The 12,886-nt window shown below is 42.1% G+C and overlaps 1 protein-coding gene across 1 annotated transcript in view; it reads right to left on the minus strand.

Moving 5' to 3' along the window:
- Positions 1-11,183, minus strand: part of chrm2a (cholinergic receptor, muscarinic 2a) — a 123,211-nt gene extending 112,028 nt beyond the window's left edge. The window contains exon 1 of the mRNA XM_062064725.1: positions 11,063-11,183. The gene's annotated coding sequence lies outside the window, so the exon portion shown is untranslated. The remainder of the gene's footprint in view (positions 1-11,062) is intronic.
- Between the last annotated feature and the right edge of the window lie 1,703 nt (positions 11,184-12,886).

The raw sequence follows: 12,886 nt of genomic DNA on the forward strand, positions 1-12,886 counted from the left end.
GTTTCTTCTTGTGTTATTTTGTGCAGATTCATGAACCAATTTTTTTCAAAATTTTCCGTGCATTAGAACAAGCAGCACAGAAATTGCTGCGAGAAAGGAGGCGATCACACAACGTATAGTCGTCAACATATATGGGCTGTCAAATTAAACATATTAGACATATTGTCTATTCAGCAATATCATTTTATAATTTTATAGCCGCTGGATACCTTAAAGGGGAACTACACTTTTTGGGGAATTGTGCCTATTGTTCACAATCATTATAAAAGAGATGACCATAGATGTATTTTTTTATTGCATTCTAATTCGTAAATAAACGTGAATACAAGTCTTCTTACAACAGAGCCAATGGGAGGTCCTCTATTCTGACCATAAAACCCAATAAATAACCATCCAGCAATACTCCATTTACATTTTGTGACTTGAATATTAAGCAAGTATTAGTGACATTGTTACTGTAAGCGCTAAGGCAGACAAACTATTTATAGCGGCACCGTGATCACAAGCTTGTGTGCCAATGTTGACATCCACAAGTGGTCTGCTGCTTCCTCGCTTGTGGAAGTTTATTGTAGATCTTAAATCATACCTCTCACCTGGATAGTAGAAGGATGAGGGCGTATTCTGACAAGTTGGTACATATGCTTGTTCGAAATAAACTGAAACTGAACTGAACTGAACTGAACTTTGACAATTCATTAGAACAATTTCCCTTGTGGGAACAAAGTCCCTTGTGGATCAATAAAGTTTGTCTAAGTCTAAGTTGTCTAAACCCGGTAATGACGAAAACAACACAAAAAGACACTTGGTTTTCACCCCCTTTTCTCCATGTGGCCCCCGATCGAAAATGAGTTTGACACCCCTGGTCTAGACACTACCGCCATCTGATGTCTTGAAATTGCAACTGCATGCAAAGTCTACATTATAATGCTTGCTAATGGGACTCAAAAGTGTAAACAATCACGACATAACAACTGGACAGCACAGTTATCATTATTAGCTCTCTGTTAAATGCTAAATAAAAAAAATTGTCATTTATTATAAATCAAATAGTTTCAAACATCTAACACATGAACATGTGGAAGTTTATTGTAGATCTTAAATCATACCTCTCACCTGGATAGTAGAAGGATGAGGGCGTATTCTGACAAGTTGGTGCATATGCTTGTTCGAAATAAACTGAAACTGAACTGAACTGAACTGAACTTTGACAATTCATTAGAACAATTTCCCTTGTGGGAACAAAGTCCCTTGTGGATCAATAAAGTTTGTCTAAGTCTAAGTTGTCTAAACCCGGTAATGACGAAAACAACACAAAAAGACACTTGGTTTTCACCCCCTTTTCTCCATGTGGCCCCCGATCGAAAATGAGTTTGACACCCCTGGTCTAGACACTACCGCCATCTGATGTCTTGAAATTGCAACTGCATGCAAAGTCTACATTATAATGCTTGCTAATGGGACTCAAAAGTGTAAACAATCACGACATAACAACTGGACAGCACAGTTATCATTATTAGCTCTCTGTTAAATGCTAAATTTAAAAAAAAGTCATTTATTATAAATCAAATAGTTTCAAACATCTAACACATGAACACAAGTACTGAAAATATGGTGGTGTATCGGGAATCGATACCATGAAAGGTACTCATCGATAACCATAATAAATGCACCTCATATAGTTTCATTACCACTACTAGGGCCTAGAGGGCACTATGAAGCCTTCCACACTCACTGTCACCACCTCATGAGCAAAGTGGTATGGTAACAAAGCTGACAAGCAATTTAGCTTTTGGAACAGGAAGTGCAAGAACGTGTGGTGTCCCCTTATGGGTAATGGTCAAATGCTATATAGGACATGCCAGCGTACAAATATCCTCAAAGTTGTATCATCATCAAAGAAACGCTGTGGACAAGTAGTAAGGCGCCCTTCTCAAAGACGTTTTGCATGACGACTGTGTGAGACATTTCAAGTCAAACTAATGGGGGGTTGAAATAACAGCACCAGCATGCGGTGCATGTTTAGACTCATTTAGGAAGTTTGGATGCCCCGAGTCATGAAGTCTGTTGACCAACAGATCCTCACATTGATTCCCGCGCTGTTTTGTTTTGCTACAAATGCAATTACACTGTTCGCCCAGGCAATCACCCTTGGAAAAGAAGAGTCCACGCCTCCTCCCCTCCTCTACCGCCCCGGCTTCACCAATCAATGGCGGTCGGTGCGGCGCTTTAGTGCTACTTCATATCGTGAAGCTCCGCAATCACTCAGCATCTTGATAAGGAGCTAAAAGGGCCTCGGCAGCCATTTGTCCCGCCATGCTGTCATTGCAGCCCTCGTGTCCACGTGAGGACCTTTTGTCACGCATTAGGGGAACAAATGCAGAGCAGATTGCATGAAGGGGGACACAAACGCATATAAATGAGCACTGGCCAGTAAATGGCTGCATCATTCTTAAGGGTGCATCGTTCCCATAGATGGAAAAACAACTAAACGCTGGTCTCTACTGCAGTATCTTCAGAGATAAACATTCCCTTTAGCAGCGCCAACCATCCCCATGCTGCTTTTTGGCTGTTATGGTCATGTATGTAATCAATTCATATGTACTCAGGCATGCACATGGACACCTATTTCCTATGTGCCTCACGACACAAAATGCCCATGGGTGCATAGTAGTTCAGTTTACGCCTTGTAATGCATTGAAGTGACACAAATGACTACATGGTTGTGTTGCTGTACTTCTTTAAGCTGATTGTGTACATATTAGTCACTATGTGTGTGTCCATGTGAGTGTTGGTGTGTCCATGGCTTATGGAGTTCCCCAAGGTTCCGGTGTAGCTCCATTGTTGTTTATGTTGGTTCTACAGAGAAGATTGTATTCTCGGGGCAATCAATCGATCACAACTGGATTGTTCAGATTGTCTTAGTAGATGTTTGGCCTCTCATCCGAGCAGGTTTCATCATGTCATGCTGGACGACCAGATAGGACCGCTCAAGTCTAACTAACTTCATGCTGAAATACTAGATAGGAAAGTTCTAGCCTCGCTAATTTATTATGAAAGACTAGATATCTAAGTTCCAGTCCAGATCCTAATGCTGAAAGACTAGATATGACAGTTCCAGTCTAGCTATCTGCATGCTAAAATACTAGATAGGACAGCTCTAGCCTAGCTAATTTCTTACGAAAGACTAGATAGCTAAGTTCCAGTCTAGCTATCCTAATGCTGAAAGACTAGATATGACAGTTCCAGTCTAGCTATCTGCATGCTGAAATACTGCATAGGAAAGTTCTAGCCTCGCTAATTTATTATGAAAGACTAGATATCTAAGGTCCAGTCCACCTATCCTAATGCTGAAAGACTAGATATGACAGTTCCAGTCTAGCTATCTGCATGCTAAAATACTAGATAGGACAGCTCTAGCCTAGCTAATTTCTTACGAAAGACTAGATAGCTAAGTTCAAGTCTAGCTATCCTAATGCTGAAAGACTAAATATGACAGTTCCAGTCTACCTATCTGTATGCTGAAATACTAGATAGGAAAGTTCTAGCCTAGCTAATTTATTATGAAAGACTAGATATCTAAGTTCCAGTCTAGCTATCCTAATGCTGAAAGACTAGATAGGACAATTCCAGTCTAGCTATAGGCATGCTAAAATACTAGATAGGACATCTCTAGCCTAGCTAATTTATTATGAAAGACTAGATATCTAAGGTCCAGTCCAGCTATCCTAATGCTGAAAGACTAGATATGACAGTTCCAGTCTAGCTATCTGCATGCTAAAATACTAGATAGGACAGCTCTAGCCTAGCTAATTTCTTACGAAAGACTAGATAGCTAAGTTCCAGTCTAGCTATCCTAATGCTGAAAGACTAGATATGACAGTTCCAGTCTAGCTATCTGCATGCTGAAATACTGCATAGGAAAGTTCTAGCCTCGCTAATTTATTATGAAAGACTAGATATCTAAGGTCCAGTCCACCTATCCTAATGCTGAAAGACTAGATATGACAGTTCCAGTCTAGCTATCTGCATGCTAAAATACTAGATAGGACAGCTCTAGCCTAGCTAATTTCTTACGAAAGACTAGATAGCTAAGTTCCAGTCTAGCTATCCTAATGCTGAAAGACTAAATATGACAGTTCCAGTCTACCTATCTGTATGCTGAAATACTAGATAGGAAAGTTCTAGCCTAGCTAATTTATTATGAAAGACTAGATATCTAAGTTCCAGTCTAGCTATCCTAATGCTGAAAGACTAGATAGGACAATTCCAGTCTAGCTATAGGCATGCTAAAATACTAGATAGGACATCTCTAGCCTAGCTAATTTATTATGAAAGACTAGATATCTAAGGTCCAGTCCAGCTATCCTAATGCTGAAAGACTAGATATGACAGTTCCAGTCTAGCTATCTGCATGCTAAAATACTAGATAGGACAGCTCTAGCCTAGCTAATTTCTTACGAAAGACTAGATAGCTAAGTTCCAGTCTAGCTATCCTAATGCTGAAAGACTAGATATGACAGTTCCAGTCTAGCTATCTGCATGCTGAAATACTGCATAGGAAAGTTCTAGCCTCGCTAATTTATTATGAAAGACTAGATATATAAGGTCCAGTCCAGCTATCCTAATGCTGAAAGACTAGATATGACAGTTCCAGTCTAGCTATCTGCATGCTAAAATACTAGATAGGACAGCTCTCACATAGCTAATTTCTTACAAAAGACTAGATTGCTAAATTCCAGTCTAGCTATCCTAATGCTGAAAGACTAGATATGACAGTTCCAGTCTAGCTATCTACATGCTAAAATACTAGATAGGACAGCTCTCGCCTAGTCAATTTCTTACGAAAGACTAGATAGCTAAGTTCCAGTCTAGCTATCGTAATGCTGAAAGACTAGATATGACAGTTCCAGTCTAGCTATCTGCATGCTGAAATACTGGATAGGAAAGTTCTAGCCTAGCTAATTTATTATGAAAGACTAGATTTATAAGTTCCAGTCTAGCTATCCTAATGCTGAAAGACTAGATAGGACAATTCCATTCTAGCGATCGGCATGCTAAAATATTAGCTAGGACAGCTCTAGCCTAGGTAATTTATTACAAAAGTATAGATAGCTAAGCTCCAGTCTAGCTACCTTTATGCTGAAAGATTAAATAGGACAGCTCAAGTCTAGCTACTTAATGCTGGAAAACTAGATAGGACAGCTCAGGGATAGCTATATTCATGCTCAAAAACTATATAGGACAGTGCCGGTCTAGACTAGATAGGACAGCCGCAGCTAGCTTCTTTCAATCTCAAAGACTATGTAGGACAGCTCTGGTGTAGCTACCCTATGCTGGAAGACTAAATACGACAGCGTGGCTTGGTTGGGAGAGCGGCCGTGCCAGCAGCCTGAGGGTTCCTGGTTCAATCCCCGACTTCATTCATCCTAGTCCCGTCCGTTGTGTCCTTGAGCAAGACATTCACCCTTGCCTGGCAGCTCCCGCCATCAGTGTGTGAATGTGTGTGTGACGCTGAACGACTACTAAGAACAGCTCCAATATTGCTATATTTATGCTTAAAGACTAGACATGACAGCTGCAGTCTAGCTACATTCCTGCTAAAAGAGGACAGCTCCAGTATTCTTATATTCAAGATTCAAGGCTACATATGGCAGCTGCTGTTTAGCTACGTTCATGCTAAAAGACTAGCTGGGAAAGCCCTGGTGTAGCCACATTAATGTTGACAAAACTAGATAGGACAGCTTCAAACTAGCCGTATTAATGCTGAAAGACTAAATAGTACAGCTCCAGTCAAACAATCTTCATGCTCAAAGAATAGATAGGACAGCTCCAGTCTATCTACTTCCATGCTGAAATACTAGCTAGGACAGCTCCAGTCTAGCTACTCTTATGCTGAAAGACTAGGTAGGACAGATTCAGTCTAACTTCATGCTGATGGACTAGATAGGACAGCACCAATCCAGCTCTTTTCATGCCAAGAGACTAAATAGGACAGCTTCAGTCCAGTTGTATCCATGTTGAAAGACTAGATAGGACAGCCCTAATCAATGGATATTCATGTTCAAGGAATAAGCAAGCAGCACAAAGGAATAGATAGGACAGCTCCAGTCTAGCTACTATCATACTGAAATACTAAATAGGACAGATCCAGTCTAGCTTTTGTATGCTGAAAGACTAGATAGCACAGCTCCAGTCAATCTATCGTGACGCTCAAAAACTAGAAAAGGCAGATCTAGTATAGCTACTTTCTTGCTGAAAGACTAAATAGGACAGCTCCAGTCTATCTGTCGTCATGCTAAAAGACTAGCTAGGACAACTCTAGGCAAGCTGTGTTCATGCTAAAAGACTATATAGGACAGCTCCAATCTAGGATCTTTAATGCTGAAAGACTAGATAGGACAGCTCCAGTCTATCTGTCGTCATGCTAAAAGACTAGATAGGACAACTCTAGTTAAGCTACTTTCTTGCTGAAAGACTAGATAGGAACACTCCAATCTAGGATCTTTAATGCTGAAATACTAGATAGGACAGCTTCAGTCTGTCGTCATGCTAAAAGACTAGATAGGACAACTCTAGTCAAGCTACTTTCCATCTGAAAGACTAGATAGGACAGCTCCAATCTAGGATCTTTAATACTGAAAAACTAGACAGGGCAGCTCCAGTCCAGCTACTTTCATGCTGAAAGACTAGATAGGACTGCTCCAATCTAGGATATTTAATGCTGAAAGACTAGATAGGACAGCTCCAGTCTATCTGTCGTCATGCTAAAAGACTAGATAGGGCAGCTCTAGTCAAGCTACTTTCTTGCTGAAAGACTAGATAGGAACGCTCCAATCTAGGATCTTTAATGCTGAAAAACTAGATAGGGCAGCTCCAGCCCAGCTAATTTCATTCTGAAAGACTAGATAGGACAGCTCCAGTCTATCTGTCATCATGCTAAAAGACTAGATAGGACAACTCTAGTCAAGCTACTTTCATGCTGAAAGACTAGATAGGACAGCTCCAATCTAGGATCTTTAATGCTGAAAAACTTGATTGGGCAGCTCCAGTCCAGCTACTTTCATGCTGAAAGACTAGATAGGACAGCTCCAGTCAAGCTACTTTCTTGCTGAAAGACTAGATAGGAACGCTCCAATCTAGGATCTATAATGCTGAAATACTAGATAGGACAGCTCCAGTCTGTCGTCATGCTAAAAGACTAGATAGGACAACTCCTGTCAAGCTACTTTCCTGCTGAAAGACTAGATAGGACAGCTCCAATCTAGGATATTTAATACTGAAAAACTAGACAGGGCAGCTCCAGTCCAGCTACTTTCATGCTGAAAGACTAGATAGGACAGCTCCAGTCTATCTGTCATTATGCTAAAAGACTAGATAGGACAACTCTAGTCAAGCTACTTTATTGCTGAAAGACTAGATAGCAACGCTCCAATCTAGGATCTTTAATGCTGAAAAACTAGATTGGGCCGCTCCAGCCCAGCTACTTTCATGCTGAAAGACTAGATAGGACACCTCTAGTCAAGCTACTTTCATGCTGAAAGACTAGATAGGACAGCTCCAATCTAGGATCTTTAATGCTGAAAAACTTGATTGTGCAGCTCCAGTCCAGCTACTTTCATGCTCAAAGACTAGATAGGACAGCTCCAGTCAAGCTACTTTCTTGCTGAAATACTAGATAGACAGCTCCAGTCTGTTGTCATGCTAAAAGACTAGATAGGACAACTCTAGTCAAGCTACTTTCATGCTGAAAGACTAGATAGGAACGCTCCAATCTAGGATCTTTAATGCTGAAAAACTAGATTGGGCAGCTCCAGCCCAGCTACTTTCATGCTAAAAGACTAGATAGGACACCTCTAGTCAAGCTACTTTCATGCTGAAAGACTAGATAGGACAGCTCCAATCTAGGATCTTTAATGCTGAAAAACTTGATTGGGCAGCTCCAGTCCAGCTACTTTCATGCTGAAAGACTAGATAGGACAGCTCCAGTCCAGCTACTTTCTTGCTGAAATACTAGATAGACATCTCCAGTCTGTTGTCATGCTAAAAGACTAGATAGGACAACTCTATTCAAGCTACTTTCCTGCTGAAAGACTAGATAGGACAGCTTCAATCTAGGATCTTTAATACTGAAAAATTAGACAGGGCAGCTCCAGTCTATCTGTCGTCATGCTAAAAGATAGATAGGGCAGCTCCAGTCCAGCTACTTTCATGCTGAAAGACTAGATAGGACAGCTCCAGTCTATCTGTCGTCACGCTGAAAGACTAGATAGGACAGCTCTAGTCAAGCTACTTTCTTGCTGAAAGACTAGATAGGACAGCTTCAATCTAGGATCTTTAATACTGAAAAACTAGACAGGGCAGCTCCAGTCTATCTGTCGTCATGCTAAAAGACTAGATAGGGCAGCTCCAGTCCAGCTACTTTCATGCTGAAAGACTAGATAGGACAGCTCCAGTCTATCTGTCGTCACGCTGAAAGACTAGATAGGACAGCTCTAGTCAAGCTACTTTCTTGCTGAAAGACTAGATAGGACAGCTTCAATCTAGGATCTTTAATACTGAAAAACTAGACAGGGCAGCTCCAGTCTATCTGTCGTCATGCTAAAAGACTAGATAGGGCAGCTCCAGTCCAGCTACTTTCATGCTTAAAGACTAGATAGGACAGCTCCAGTCTATCTGTCGTCACGCTGAAAGACTGCATAGGACAGCTCCAGTCCAGCTTCTTTAATGCTGAAAGAATAGATAGGACCGTTCCAGTCTCGCTACTTACATGCAAAAAGACTAGATAGGACAGCTTCAGTCTAGCCCTGTCTTCGGAGAGAGCCAGCAAATTAAAAACAAATAATCCGATGTGTTATGTTTGCTTTTTATTCTGCGAGATTGGCGTACATCAGCGTGACTTTGAGTGCAGCTGCACTGAAGGTGACGCAGGGCATCAAAGAGCAATAAAGGCAGGCGGGGGTGACAAGGCTCACTAAAAGACACGTGCGTGTCAGTCGTCCCTTTTGCACGTCTCGGCACGTCGGCGTGTTTTGACGAATCGACGAAAGCCGCAGCGGGCGACGTGAGCCATCGAATAATCGACACCGTCCTATTTTCGACCAAAGTACGACGCCATGAACAGCCGTCAATGCGGATTTTTCCGGCCTTTTAGTCACACCCCCATCTTTTTTCCCCCCCTCCTCTACTTGGGGATTGCAAAGTGATGGATGCTGCATTCCGGCTGCCAAAATGTGTTTGCCATTGAAACGTAATAACTCGGCAAACGTAGATGTTCACACGCCCGCGGGCAAATGGCGGCAGCAACAGATGATGACAAGCCGCCGTGTTCAAAACAAAACACCCGTGCTATCTTCGCCGATCATCCAAGATGAAGCTTTAGATGCTGCGAGCCTGTTTAGCAAATAAGCATCAAGTCAAAGTTGGGATTTGAACAGCCTCAAAACAAATGTTCTCGGGGGTCATCAACCCAAATACCATAGACACGTTCTCATTCGTCCAATTTTTTTTCTCATTATTTATTGGTCAGTAAATGGCTCATCTGCTCATTTCCAGTCCAGTTCATGTTTTTGTGAGTGTCTGTGCACTTTCACTTTTGCTTTTCTATCCCCCTGTGAATAGCCTATCTATCTGTCCTATCTAGTCTTTCAGAATGAAAGTAGCTGGACTGGAGCTGCCCTGTCTAGTTTTTCAGTATTAAAGATCCTAGATTTGAGCTGTCCTATCTAGTCTTTCAGCAGGAAAGTAGCTTGACTAGAGTTGTCCTATCTAGTCTTTTAGCATGACGACAGACTGGAGCTGTCCTATCTAGTATTTCAGCATAAAGATCCTAGATTGGAGCGTTCCTATCTAGTCTTTCAGCAAGAAAGTAGCTTGACTGGAGCTGTCCTATCTAGTCTTTCAGCATGAAGTAGCTGGACTGGAGCTGCCCAATCAAGTTTTTCAGCATTAAAGATCCTAGATTGGAGCGTTCCTATCTAGTCTTTCAGCAATAAAGTAGCTTGACTAGAGTTGTCCTATTTAGTCTTTTAGCATGATGACAGATAGACTGGAGCTGTCCTATCTAGTCTTTCAGAATGAAATTAGCTGGGCTGGCGGGAATGTTCAGCTTGGCTTAGGAGACGTTTCCAGCTGTCCTATCTAGTCTTTGAGCATGAAAGTGATAAAGCCCGGATAACGTGTTTTATGTGATAATTATCCAAGTTGTGTTGATTTGATACCACCCCTAGCCACATTTTTTCATGCACAAATCAAGTCAGTGGATGCAGAAAAGAGCCTGGATCGCCTCCAGAACTATTCACAGGGGGATAGAAAAGCAAAAGTGAAAGTGCACAGACACTCACAAAAACATGAACTGGACTGGAAATGAGCAGATGAGCCATTTACTGACCAATAAATAATGGGAAAAAAAAAAAAAAACGTTTGTGAACAAAAACGCAACAGTAAATCAGAGCTTTGTTGTTTTTCTCCCTGTTTTTTTGCATCATGCACAAAATCTGCCCTCGTTTTTTTTGCGCCTTTCCGGCTGTGCGCTTTTACGCACGGAGGACGCACCGCTGCACGCCCAACGTGCGCATTGTGTGTGTGTGTGTGTGTGTGTGTGTGTTGGGTGCGTGCGCCTCCAGTTGTGCTGCATTTGAAGGCAACCACTCTTGTTTTCCTTGAATGGAAGCTGGAGGAAGACGTGAGCGACAGCCTCCACGCACGGCTGCACCTCCACCCGTCACGCTCGTGGGCGACGAGATCATGCCGCAAAACAGCTAATCGTTTAATTAGTTTCGATTTGAAAGGAAATGACAATTAATGTTGCGCAGAGAGACAAAGTTGAGCGTTTGCTTGGTAAAAACACAACAAAGTCCTCTGCAGTGGACGTTTCCCCCAAGTATATGAGGAGTCTAGAATGTCCACTGCAGAGGACATTGCCATCTCTTCTTCCATGGGAATGCCATTGTTTGGTCCCTGGAGAGTGTACGCGCAGCGGACTCCACGGGGGGCGATGATTACAGGTGAGGACCACCAGGAGAGCGCAGGTCTCCTCTCAAGTGAGGATGAAAGCTTCTCTTACCTTCACTCACGCTGTCATGTCCTCCTGGCGGCGTCACGGTGCTGCTGCTGGTGGCTTCCTCCTCCTCCTCTGGTCCGCTTCATCGCGCCGTGCAGGCTGCATGCTTGTGGAGGCGAGCAGCGCCTTGCCTTGGCTGAGCACTAGAACGTGGAGGAGGAGGAGGAGGAGGAAGAGGAGAGAGAGAGAGAGTGGAGGAATAAAGAAGGAATGAGGGGAGGGAGCGATGACGCTCCTTATTTGCCACTTTTGTTATGACTGAGCATCGTGCAAATGAGTGGACACTTCATTAGGTACACAATCTAATGAGATTCAATGCATTAATAATGTTGACTACTTTGATTCATAGCATCATTTTCACGCATTCAAGGTAAAGTCCACATTATTTATGCTCTGTCCGCCGACTTCAAGGCCATGGCTGTGTTCCGAATAGGGTTGTACGGTATACCGGTATTAGTACCGCCATACTAATGAATCATATTCGGAACTAAAAAGTACCGATCCACCCCAAACCCTTCCCCTCTACGCCCTGTCGTCGTCACGTCATGTCATTGCTGGTTTCACGAGCATAGGAGCATGTTCGGCAGCGCAAAATCACGCACTACTTACTAGCAGACACAGTGTGCAGACAGAAAAGGGAGAACGGACGCATTTTGGCTTAAAAACTAAAGATAAAGGTGAAGTTATAACACTGAAACGCCCTCAGGAAGAGGTGCTTTAAGACATGGCTAGCTAGCCAGCGGCTAAAGTCCATCCGCCTTCTGCAGTGTTTTAGCGACTTCTACATCACTAATCCTCGCCTTCATGGCGACAAGTAATTTCTTACAAGTATCATCCCTGCAGGACGAGGAATAGCTAAACATGCTTTACTACACACCGTAGCTCACCGGCGTCACAATGTGAACAAACACCATTGGTGGATCTACACCTAACATCCACTGTAATGATACCAAGTACAGGAGCGTATCTAGTCGATATTACTATGATTACATCGATATTTTTTGGCATCACAACATCTTTTTTTTTATTTTTTATTCATATTATGTTTATAAACTCAGGAAATATGTCCCTGGACACATGAGGACTTTGAATATGACCAATATATGATCCTGGAACTACTTGGTATCGGATTGATAGCCAAATTTGTGGTATCATCCAAAACTAATGTAAAGTATCAAACAACAGAAGAATAAGTGTGTGGAAAGGGAGTGTGTGGAAAGGGAGTGTGATCAGCGCGCTTGCAGAAGTAAAGGTCACCGCCTCTGTCCATGGTGCTGAAAACAGAGCGCCATCAGACGGGGGCGTGGCATGTGCTGACGGCGAGACACAGCTGGCAGATGATTAAATCTGCCAGCTAAACATATTAAAACCCTGTCAACTCTGCGTAACTGGCTTCCAGCGTGAATCTGTGCGACTGTAAGTAGACAAACCTTACAAAGTGATTGTTACATTTTATCAGAAGTGTAGATAGAACATGTTAAAAGAGAAAGTAAGCAGATATTAACAGTAAATGAACAAGTAGATTAATAATTCATTCTCTACAACTTGTCCTTAATAATTTTGACAAATTAATAGAATGGAAAATGACACAATATGTTACTGCATATGTCAGCAGCTAAATTAGGAGCCTTTGTTTGTTTACTTACTACTTAAAGACAAGTTGTCTTGTATGTTCACTATTTTATTTAAGGAAAAACTTGCAATAAGAAACATATGTTTAACGTACCCTAAGATTTTTTGGTCAAATAAAGCCAATAATGCAATTTTTTGTGGTCCCCTTAATTTACAAAAGTATCGAAAAGTACCGAAAAGTATTGAGTACATTTT

Source organism: Entelurus aequoreus, linkage group LG12 (assembly GCF_033978785.1).
Source record: "Entelurus aequoreus isolate RoL-2023_Sb linkage group LG12, RoL_Eaeq_v1.1, whole genome shotgun sequence".
Taxonomy (NCBI): domain Eukaryota; kingdom Metazoa; phylum Chordata; class Actinopteri; order Syngnathiformes; family Syngnathidae; genus Entelurus; species Entelurus aequoreus.